Genomic DNA, 12,810 nt, shown 5'->3' with positions numbered 1-12,810 from the left:
CCTGGCGGCGTCGATGTCGCGGCGTCATCGGGGCGGAACTGCAAGATGAGAAGTGAAAATTTTCACAAGTCTGCTTATATACTCAGAGCATGGTTCCGGTTCATAGCACAAACCGGGACCAATGCACCCTTAGTCCCGGTTGGTGCACCAACCGGGACCAAGGCATCTTTTTAGCAGCCCAAAAGGGCGGGAAGCGATGGCCTTTGGTCCCGGTTTGGCAAATAGACTAAAGGGGGTGCATTGGTTCCGGTTGGTGCCACGAACCGGAACCAATTGACCCCTTTAGTCCCGGTTGGTGCCACCAATCGGGACCAAAGGCCTTGCACAGCCGGGTGGTGGTGGGATTTTAGTCCCACCTCTCTAGTCGAGAGGCCTTGCACAGCCGGTTGGTGGCACCAATCGGGACTAAAGGGGGTGCATTGGTTCCGGTTGGTGCCACGAACCGGAACCAATTGACCCCTTTAGTCCCGGTTGGTGCCACCAATCGGGACCAAAGGCCTTGCACAGCCGGGTGGTGGTGGGAGTTTAGTCCCACCTCTCTAGTCGAGAGGGGCGCGCAGTGGTTTATAAGCCCCACTGCCGCACCCCTCCTCGAGCTCCTCTCCATTGCAGGCTTAACGGCCTAATTGTGACTGATATGCCTGATGGGCCTACTGGGGCCTCTGCGGGCCCTGATCCTGGCCCATTTGATGGGTTTCTAGTCGTATAAGCTGTGGTGGCCCAGTAGGTTGGCAATTTTTATTTTTTATTTTTTTCTATTTTTTTGTTTGTTTCTACTTACAACAAAATAACTTATTTATTATTTTATTTTGTTCCTAATTAACTTATTTATTTTATTTTATGATTAATTTTTTTGCTATTAAAGTTCTAACAAAAAAAAGTTCTTTATGAAAATTCTTTTTGCTTTAATGATTTGAATAAAGAATACTTTGATAAATTTTAGTTGCATATCAATTTTATATAATTTAGTTCATAAATTTAGAGGTTTGCTTATAATGTTTTGAACAGAAAATACTTGATATTTTCGTTTCATAAATTTTATTTATGTTATTTTATTATTTGTTTCTACTTATATATTTATTAAAGTTATATTATTTGTTCAAATTACTTATTTATTTATTTTATGATAATTCTTTACTGAAAGACGCCTGAAAATTCGTTATTTTCATGCATTTACTGATTATTTTGAGCTATAAGACTCTGAAATTGAAAAGCACTACAAATGAACTCTGAAAAGGTTGAAATTTGGCATGGTATCATCATTTCACCCACATGGCATGTGCAAAAAAGTAGAGAGGCTTACAGCACAAACTGGATGCACTTCGTGTACAAAATGCACATTCTCTTTCGAAGTATCACATTTACTGATTATTTTGAGCTATAAGACCCTGAAATTGAAAAGCACTACAAATGAACTCTGAAAAGGTTGAAAGTTGGCATGGTATCATCATTTCACCCACATAGCATGTGCAAGAAAGTAGAGAGACTTACGGCAAAAACTGGATGCACTTCGTGTACAAAACAGACAATCTCTTTCAAAGTATCAGGGTTTCATACGGAAATCGTCTGTTACAAAGGGATTTCATTTTTTTGAACTTATTTGAACTCCATACTTTTTCTGTGTTCAAAATGCACCATTCAAAGCCACATCATTAATTTTCAACCCTTTCTGACTTTATTTGTTATTTTTCATGCATTTACTGATTATTTTGAGCTATAAGACCCTGAAATTGAAAAGCACTACAAATGAACTCTGAAAAGGTTGAAAGTTGGCATGGTATCATCATTTCACCCACATAGCATGTGCAAGAAAGTAGAGAGGCTTACGGCAAAAACTGGATGCACTTCGTGTACAAAATGCACAATCTCTTTCAAAGTATCAGGGTTTTATACGGAAACTCGTCTGTTACAAAGGGATTTCATTTTTTGAACTTATTTGAACTCCATACTTTTTCTGTGTTCAAAATGCACCATTCAAAGCCACATCATCAATTTTCAACCCTTTCTGACTTCATTTGTTATTTTACATGCATTTACTGATTATTTTGAGTTATAAGACCCTGAAATTGAAAAGCACTACAAATGAACTCTGAAAAGGTTGAATGTTGGCATGGTATCATCATTTCACCCACATAGCATATGCAAGAAAGTAGAGAGGCTTACGACAAAAACTGGATGCACTTCGTGTATAAAATGCACCATTCAAAGCTACATCATCAATTTAGTACATATAGCTCTCATGGATAGATAAGTGACCAAATTAATAGAAGTTAATCATCGCATTAAAAACAAAGTACATAGATAGTTCTCATTGAACAACATATAGCTCTCCAGAGCATCTAGTTAAACCATACATTGAAACTATGTGAAACCTTTCAATGCAACAATAAATGGGATCATAATCACAACCAAGGTAAAAATTGATCCAATGGCATAATGATACCAAGCCTCGGTATGAATGGCATATTTTCTAATCTTTCTCATCTTCAACCGCATTGCATCCATCTTGATCTTGTGATCATCGACGACATCCGCAGCATGCAACTCCAATATCATCTTCTCCCCCACAATTTTTTTATTTTTTCCTTCAAGTAATTGTTTTCTTCTTCAACTAAATTTAACCTCTTGACAATAGGGTCGTTTGGAATTTACGGTTCAACTACCTCCTACATAAATAAAATCTATGTCAACTTGATGGGCATAATTGTCATAAACAATAAATGAACCAAATAGTTATAAAAGATAATATATACCACATCTGAATCATAGCCATGACGAGGGCCGACGGGGGCGGATACCAAAACCATCACACTATAGAAGCACAAGCAATAATAAAAGTACGAAAAATAGACAAGTATCTATCTAAAGTAAGAATTTTTTTTCTTTTAGAAGAAGATAAGAGGCTCACCACAGTGGTGCAGGCGACGAGATCGGCGCGGGCGATCGACGGCGGTGAAGACGGGGACGGGACGTGACGGACCGCTAAACCTAGACAAATCTCGGGGAAAATGGAGCTTGGAGGTCAAGGTTCGAGAGGAGAAAGCTTAACTAGCGTGGCTTGGGCATTTCATTGAACACCTCGTGTGCATAGGAGGTGAGCTAGAGCACCCAAATGCCCTCTCCTCGCCGACCAGAAAAATAGAGCACTGTGGAGTGCTCTGCTGTAGCGACGGGGTATATATAGGCAACTCATTTGTCTATTAAAGCCCAGCCTTCTGTCCCGGTTCAAGCCAAGAACCGGGACCAATGTTTGTGGGCCAGGAGCGAGGCCCATTGGTCCTGGTTCGTGCCTGGAACCGGGACAAATAGGTCCATACGAACTGGGACCAATTCCCACAAGGCCCCGGCCGGCCCCCTGGGCTCACGAACCGGGACGAATGCATCCATTAGTCCCGGTTCGTGGAAGAACCGGGACTAATGGGTTGGCCAGGCCCGAACGAAAGCCCTTTTTCTACTAGTGTGTTATGCCATCGTATATGTTTCTTTATATGCACGGGCACTGTTAGCTCGTCCTCTATAGTTTGAAGCCCATCCGTGCCGGGTGTTTGTGCCAGTTTCTCGTCCTCAGTTGCCACCATTTGTTGACTTGTTTCATTGTGGGTTAATTTCTAAAAACAATATTAAAAGAATTACCCGTATGTAGGATGTTATATAATTAGAATAATTTTGAAAGAATAGTTGGAAAAGGAAAGTCACATTTGTATGTTCAGAATCTTTGACCTCTTTGTTTGCTATGTTTTCTTCAAGAATATGTGTATATTCTGGGCTCTCCGTGCAATTATTTTCCTCCACTTCATTATTGTTGGGTATTTCACTTGATTCGTCATCTCTCGGTAGCTGAAACACATGGTAGTATAATATTATAACAGATAGAATATCTTTTTGATATGATATTGTACTAAAAAAATTACAAAGTGCTCTGTGGCGTTAGAATTAGAAATAGTAATGACATGTGGAAAGAAAACTTGCCTCCGTGGACTCAGGATATGTATCCTCCTGTACGGTTATCACCTCATCAATATGCATATTCTCTGTATCCTCCATAGTAGAGTCTTCTTGTATCACCTGTGCTGACTCATAGCTTGTATCCTCGTCTTTCTTTATCACCTCTTCAACCTGCATATTATCTATATCCTCATCCTTTGCTACCTTGTTGATGTCATCCTAAAACCCCAAGTATGACACTTTTAGATAGGAAACCTTGCATAGAAAGAACAGAGATATAATATGTCTTTACCATCTCGATAGCATGGACAGTACTACCGGATCTAGTTAGAGATTGACTCGCACGGGGCACCGGTGACGGAGGCGCAGACATGGATGATGACGGTGCTTCACCAAGGGCAGATGTGTGTGGCTCAGTGGAGAGACTTGTTGTGGAGGTATGTTGGGATGCGGCTGAGAGACCGCGAGGGAGGATGGAGGAGAGGTGAAAGTAATGGTATCAGGCAATATAAGGCAGAATCGTGAGAGAAAGGAAACTACTATCGCGATAATTGGGGACTCCTGATTGCTATCATCCCGGGATTTATCTGAGGCCCCAGAATCTTATCTTGTGCTTTTTTATACTCACACAAAATTATTGGAGTTATTTTCGTGGTACATTTTATATGCATAAATAGTGGGTTTGGCCCACCTTCCTTCTGTAACCGTGGGCTTAATTCAGAAAAGGCACACCCTTTTCGTATTTGAGAAACTAATTTTTTCTGTTTCATTTGAAATTCAGCTGATGTATATATGGTGGTTGCCTTCTTGTACATGAGCTTACGACTGCGGGAGATCACGACTTGTTCTTTTGATTTGTTTGGTTCATCACATGATCCATCAAGCCAGCCAAGGGGGAGATTAGTGAAGAGGTGAAGTAGAAAATGGAATCGGAATAGGAGGCATATCTTCAACTAGTTTGATGCATGTTGGAAGAGGTATTCTCGCCCACTCTGGTTATCCACTAGTTTAGTCTGTTACATGACTTATATTCTTTTATGAATACTGTACACTATATTCTTTTGAATTTTTTCTGAAAAAAAGCATGTGAGCTCGTGTGCTATAGATCCGGGAACGTCCTATTTGCAACATAGTAGTAATAACGCCTTTTAACTTCAATATATTCCAGGAATCTCCGTCTTTTGCAGTTTTCATTACAAATATATCATAGAGCATCTCACTTAGGCATTCAAGAACATGTTTAACAGAACATAATTTCAAAGGAAAAATTAATATAGTACAGGATACAGCACAAAGCGTTCCTTATTATGTATGATCTGACACCATGACGTAGCATCATTCCACCATCTTTTTCTCTTCCAAATAGGTTTACAAGTTGCACATGTGGAGACCAGTAGCCACAGCAAAGCCTCAATTCTCCTGAACAAGAATATTTGTCAAACCTGAATCAACAAAAACTGTTAAGTGATTAGTGCATGACATGAGATACGGCTACAAAAGTGATAAGCTTGTAAGGAGCTAGTTTCATAAGCTGGTTTCGAAAGCGAACATAGTAGGTGAAAAGAAATAATAGAATAATACACCTGCCTCATCTCTCCAAAACATCTCTGTAGACAATGTTCTTGGTGCTTTTCTTGGATTTATCAACATCCTTGTTTGGCTTGGCCAAAATCCGTGTTGTCTCTCTCGACACTCCTCTTGACAATCCAACATATAGCTGCCCATGTGAGAATACTGGCTCGGGAAGGTAAATGCCGACATTTGGGATGGTCTGACCCTGTGCCTTGTTAATTGTCATGGCAAAACTCAGCCGGATGGGGAACTATTTTCTCTTAAGTTTGAAAGGAAGTGAGATGTCCTCTGAGGGCGACATAGGGATCCTAGGTATAAACACCCTCTTTCCAGCATGCTGACCACGAACAATCTCCGCATCGATTGCATTATCCTGAAAGGCTCTGATCATAAGCTGTGTTCCATTGCATAGACCATTATGAGGGTCGAGGTTCCAGAGTAGAATGACCGGACAGTTGACCTTTAATTTCAAAACATGCGGGGGCAAGCCATTTGGTGTGACTGAGTTCAAAAAATCAATTGTGTAATTATTCTGCAAGTCATCCTCAATTGAGTCAAAACTATGGTATAACTTTTCTTCGCCTGGAAACCTGGAGATCATCTTGTCATTCAGGTCATCGACATGATCGTTCTTGGTCGAAAGAATAGCACGTGCACTCATGTACTCTCTCGATCTAGCATTGTCCTGCAAAGATGGGAAGACATCTTCGATGAGCATGTTAATAGATTTTTCATCCTCGGTATATCCAATGACAATGTCGTCAGGGAGACAGACATAATCGTCGCCAATTATCTCTTCAGTTCCATTGCCTATCCTTAGTAGGTATTCTGAGAACCAAGGATCATCATGTGCCTGCATATTGCGCGTGAGACGTATCTTGCGGGTCTTCTCCCAAAGATAGGATCTCAGAAGTGTAGCATCCGTGATCTGTGCTCTTGTACCATGTGTCAAAACGAGTAGGACCTGCCTGAAACCACCACCAAAGACAACAACATTTCCTCCAAACGGCAAAGAACATTCCATTATATCTTGTAGTGATCTATCAAGCGTCTCAACTGCTTGTCATTTTGTCATAGCGACTTCGTCCCAAATTATCAGGGACGCCTGTCTAAGCAACTCCGTTGTACCACTTTGTTTTGTGAAACCGCACATACTGTTGTCAGTGAGCTTGATTGGAATTTTGAACAGAGAGTGTGATGTGCGTCCTCCAGGCATTATCGACGCTGCAATACCAGATGTAGTAGTTGCGATCGCGATTTGGCCTATGGACCGCACCTTTGCAAGCAATGCCTTGTACAGGTACGTCTTCCCAGTTCCTCCTAGACCATCAACAAAGAATATCTAGCTTTTTGTTCATCACATGATCCATTATGTCATTGAAACCAGCTAGCTGCTCATTGTTCAAACTACTAAATAGATCTAGATGTTCTATGTCCGCGGTGATTTGCCTCTCCTCTGTTACCTCTTTGTACTCACTGTCATAAGAACCATCGGTCTCAACCAGATCTGGAAGTCCATAGCTCTTAATATACTTTCCCATGGATTGCAACATCTATATCTATACTATACTACTATTAAAAGAGCAAACATGATTTCCTCTTAAGCCACACAGAAAATTGTACACGGAATCACCTAGACCCTCCGATCAAGTCAACTTAAACACATCCTACTGTTTGTATTACATCAATTGTCTGCCAGCCAAATCAACATCTGAGATGAAATGTTCTGCCTAGCAGACGCGGTGGTCTGCTGGTCATCCCAGACTCCGCGTCCACCAGTCCCTACGGCCCCGCCAGCAACTCTGTGATTTTCGGATCAAATTCCACCTATCGCAACTACCTGATTTTTGGATCGTGAAGAACGGATCCGCAACAACCATGCCATGGCGCTCCTCCCGTGCGCTTCTGCTCGATCCGCCCCGAGTCGACCCCGACTCAAGTTGCCGCCCGTGCTCCTACAAAGCCGACGATGCCTCCCTTTGCCGGTCAGCATCGCCCAGCGCCTTCCTCCTCCCTTATCTCTCCCTCTCTCTGTGCCCGCTATGCAAGACGCGATGGCCATGGACCAAAGATCCGCCAGACTTCCATCAAATCTGCCGCCCACACGCTGCATCCCCATGCACCCCAATAGTGGCTTCCTCTGATTCGTCCTGCATCTTCCTCAGGGCAGACACGACCCTCTACATGCGTGAAATACCTTGCCCTGACGCCACCACCGCGCTACCATCACACACAGTATTCCGATGCCAAACAGGATTCAGAGGAGTAATTTGCGTGATCTGATTTGATTTTCATGGAGATTTGATCGAGCCTACACTACAAAAAAATACACTTCCGTGATGATACGTGTTTGTCACAGTAGGTCGCTTTTTTTGTCATGCATGTACATCCATGACAAATTTATGACAGAATCAAGATAGTCATACCTGTGCTGTCGTAGAAGTGTTCCATGACATTACCAAAATTATCATCACGGAAGTGTCCACTTCCATGACGATAAATCGCGCGTCACAGAAGTGCTTTCGTCAAGGGTGACTGACACGTGGCATCCACCGTAACGGAACGCCGTTAAGCTATCGGGTCGGGTTTTGGATCCGATAACCCGTTAACAGCCCCGACCAATGGGGATTTTCCACGTGTAAAATCATCATTGGCTACAGGAAACATGTGTCGGCTCATCGTCGGGATAGATGTCATCCACTCACTGGACAGAATGCGCCTATGATACATCGACATGTGGCACGGCCCAACAAGTTTAAATGGGCTGGCCCAGCTAAAGGCCCACAAGATTTTGCGGACCATAATGGGCCGGCCCAGCTAAAGGCCCACGAGATTTTGTGGACCATAATGGGCTGGCCCAGCTAAAGGCCCACAAGATTTCGCGGGCCATGATGGGTCGGCCCAGGTAAAGGCCCACAAGATTTTCGTGTGCCATAATAGGCCGGCCCAGCTAAAGGCCCACAAAATTCTTGCGGATCATAATGGGTCGGCCCAGCTAAAGGCCCACGAGATTTCGCCGACATTAATGGGTCGGCCCAGCTGTAGGCCCACAAGATTTTGAGGACCCTAGTAGGCCGGCCCGTTAACTGGCTGCCATGTTTTGGGCCAAATGCCGGCCCATATTTGATCTGGTCTATTAATGGTCTGCCACGCTCCAGGCCTAATAGTGGCCCATATGAGATCCGGCCCGTTAAAAGCCTACCACGTTTTGGGCCAAATTACGGCTCAGATCAGGTCTGACCCTTTAAGAGGTTTTGGGCCTAATTATGGCCTATATCGGATTCGGCCCGTCAACTGGACACTATGCTTTTGGGCCCACTTGCTAAAGGCCCACTTAGTAGTTCGGCCTGATATTAGTTTTGGCCTGTTAAGGGCCCGTTTAACATTTCGGCCCTATATTAATTTTAGCCTGTTAAAAGCCCGTCATATAGTTGGGCCTAACTACGGCCCGGTTTGCATCCGGCCTGCTCGCAGCCGATATCTGATTGGGCCAAACAAGGAATGAGACAATTTTTCGGCCTATTAAAAGCCCGTGATTTGATTCGCACAATCATGGGCCGGGGTTCATTTCGGACTGCTGCCGGCCCGTGAGCTGATCGGCACGTTTCAGGCCCAACCTACATCGTGATTGCATGACGGCCCGATTATGTACCGTAATTCTATGGTTTGGCCGGTTTACTGCGAAGACAGGATATATATACAGTAAAATAACTGCAGCATCGTGAATAAGAAAAAACATATACTATACAATAAAGAAATTACGGCATATTACATCCACTGGGCATCAAAGTTCGCCACTATGATAATAAAGCACAAGCAGACAGCAGATTACATACACTGGGCATCAAAGATCGCCACCAATGCAAATAAACACGCCGACAAAATAATATACAAAACCGACAGCACTTCAATAGAGTTCAAGAAAGGTTAGCCCTGCTGGGGAGCTGCAGCGCAAGCAGCTGAGCAATATGATGAGACTGCACTTGTTCAACACTTATATCTTCCTCACTCTAAAATATAAACAAGCAGACAGATGACAGGTTTTGCACATAAAAGTATCAGTGCTGACAATTCATCACATTTCTTACTGACGAATAAAGTGACACAGTTTAAATTTGCATTAACACAATATGGTATTGTTCAGGTCAAGACATGGCAGGAAATGACATTGTGAAGGAGTTAGCAGCTTCACGACACCACTGGATTACAGATCAAGAACTCATAAGTATCAATGGTTAGTGTGCTGTCAATTTATACCATTTCAGATTGGCAAATAAAGAGACGGTTTAAATAATAGTAGAATGATATGACATTGTTCATAGTTAAGACAATGCAGAATATGACACTGTGATGTGGTGGGTAGGTTCACCACACCATTGGATTACGGATGAAGAACAGAAGCATACATGCAGTGCAAAAGAAGATCACTTGCTCTGTATAGTTTAATTTACATGGTATGAAGAAGGAAGTTGGTTGTACAACTGAAAACTTAAATTGAGAAAGGACAAACTTTTGTTTATGAACTACATAATAAACTTTAAACAAGCAATTTGATGCAAACACCAAAAATAAACAGCTGTTGCAGTCATGCCTAACCAAATATATACAACAAAGTTTGAAGGCTTGAGATGGACAAACTTACATTATTGGTGAAGACAGGCTCTATAAAGGCCTTGTCCATGCTGATGGGGGGGGCAATTCAAGAAGTTTACCACAGAATCTTCTTCAAAAGCATTGTCTTTATTCTACATTTTGTTAAGAGTAAATATAGATGTGATAATATACGAAAAAATGGAGAATATTTAAGATAAGATGAAGAGTGATGCTACATAACCAAGTAGCTCTAAATGTAAGTGCAGCGATACAGGCAAAAGGTACAGCCAAGAGCAATGCACAACTAAACTTCTTCAGTACCAACCTTATGGTAAGAGTAAATATAGATCTGATGTGTAGAAAATGGAGGGCAAAGGAAAATAAGTTGCAGAGTGATGGTACATGAACAACTACCTGTCGTTATAAGTACACTAATAAAGGACAGCATGTACTTATAAGAACAATGCAGAGCTAAAAAACATTGGCATTGGATATATTCTACACTAATGTAACCATTCATACAGATCAGATAATTTGGAGCGAACAATTGATAAGCAAGCGATCATGCATACTGCTGTCACATAATGAACCCGGTATGTATGCAAGTACAGTGATACAGGACAACAGGTACTAACAAGAGCAAAGCAGCGGGCAGCATATTTGCGATATCCTGTCGTTCTTGTCAAACCGGAATTCTTCTTCGAGCAGATTTCCTGCAAAAAAGATCTGTAAGGCACATGCGGAAAAGTAGAAGTTCAAATTGTCATGTGATTTCATAGACAGTACCTCATCCTGGGAATGATACCAGTGCATAAAAAGGTTTTTCCATTCAATGTCTTCTAAATTTAGCACAGGAGACTTCACCGGAAATTCGTTTATAGACTTGCCATCAAAGTGTGATTTCCTCAGGTAACACCGATACTACTGCAATGCTTCCTTGAAAAGCACAAGCAAGCTTTGCTCGTCATGACTATCCAGATTGACCCTCGCCTAGTTACAACAATGTAATGTAAATCATTCATGTGTTCAATCAGCAGAAAACAGGAAAATAATAACCATGAATAATAGCACTTACACGTAAGTTGGACAGGAAGATGTGAAAATGGTGTTTGTCTTCACAATAATCTTCCCATGATGGGAATATATGCACGTAGTCCCTAACAACATTGAAAGCATTTTCTTTTAAACTGGGAATAAATGGAATGGGGTTCCAATCTGTAGGAATTGGCCGTCTCTGCAGTTGGGATAGGTCTTCGGCCAGTGGACTTGCTGTACTTTTTGCTGGAGTGGGATTTTTCTATGGTACAGCTAGTGCTATGGCAAATGAAATCGGTATACCTTTTGCTGGAGTGCAGGTCCTGTGTGGTGGGGCTAGTGGTGTTGCCAGTAAAGTACGGGTACAGTCTGCTGGAGTCGGTCCTACGTTTTGTGCCACTGGTTGTACAGCCAATATAAGTGGGGTGCTGTCTGATTTCTCCGGCACCACCATGTTTTTCAAGGACTTTGCTGGTGCTCCTTCAGGTTCGGCAATCACCCTCTTCATTTTTGATGTCTGATGCACAAGAACAACATTTGAGTGGAAAAACATGGTATGATGACAGATGGAATATGTATTGATAATGGATGGGCATGGCATCTCGACATATATGATGAGTAAACTAAGCAGATAGCAGTGCAACAAAGTAGAAGAAATGCAAGACAACATATGCAATATACCCGCAATCAATAAAACATTGAAAAATTAGAACAGGCACCATGATGGGTGAATAGGACAGGCCATCTGCCTTTGACTCCTCGAGGTTAGAATAGTCATTAGGATGATATTCTGAACAAGAATCAATAGGTGGGGAGCATATGAGTTTCATTGCATCCAGAATGGCACTCAATGCCTTGGTGCCAATTTTGTAAGTCATTGCAGTGTTTAGCTTCAAGAGTGGACTACTGCTAGTGCGACACAAAGCAGCTACACAGATCATAGTGTAGATATAACAGGAAAACCTTAAGCATCAGAGTAAAATCAGCAAAGTGGAACTTGCTGGAATATATGTGCTAGTATTGCCGGTATGGCTAGAAAGGCTTCGGATACCAGCTCTCTTCAAGTGAAGGTGCGGTACTATTAATATCAATGTAACTCTCAAAGGCAACACAGCTCCCCGCATTTCCTTGCTATTCTTATAGGATTCAAGTGGGCAGGCCACTACAAATCCTATTCCTATGTTTACAAGATCCTACGAATCAAAGAGGCTCAAAGTTTCCATCACAACCGACCGTATAGACCTCTACACTGCAAATGTCCCTGCTCATCTTCAGTACAAGGAACATACTGTACTACTATCATACTCCCTCCATTCCAAAATATAAGTCTTGGTAGAGATTTCCACTATGGATAACATACAGATGTATCCAGGTACATTTTAGAGTGTAGATTCACTCATTTTGCTCCATATGTAGTCCATGGTGGAATCTATACAAAGACTTGTATTTAGGAACGGGGAGAGTACATATTAAAGAAGAATGGAAGAGGAACATGGTAAAGAAGAGCAAGCAGATTTTGGATAATAAAATGTTGCTTGCGCAGTGCCCACACATGATGAACCAGAGCGCATTAAGAATGCAACTCCTAGCTGTCTCTCAACCATTTCAGGCGGTTGGATGAAGATCCTACGTCTCCTAACCCTTCTTCTTCCTCGTCTCTGATTC

The 12,810-nt window shown here is 42.2% G+C and overlaps 1 long non-coding RNA gene across 1 annotated transcript in view; it reads left to right on the top strand.

Moving 5' to 3' along the window:
* Window positions 1–4,847: 4,847 nt before the first annotated feature.
* Window positions 4,848–12,810, top strand: part of LOC125512097 — a 30,211-nt gene continuing 22,248 nt past the window's right edge. The window contains exon 1 of the long non-coding RNA XR_007285210.1: window positions 4,848–4,922. This is a non-coding gene — a long non-coding RNA (uncharacterized LOC125512097). The remainder of the gene's footprint in view (window positions 4,923–12,810) is intronic.

This window comes from Triticum urartu, chromosome 6, assembly GCF_003073215.2.
Source record: "Triticum urartu cultivar G1812 chromosome 6, Tu2.1, whole genome shotgun sequence".
Taxonomy (NCBI): domain Eukaryota; kingdom Viridiplantae; phylum Streptophyta; class Magnoliopsida; order Poales; family Poaceae; genus Triticum; species Triticum urartu.
The sequence above is the reverse complement of the archived record's forward strand: the minus strand, read 5'-3'. Positions and strand labels throughout refer to the sequence as shown.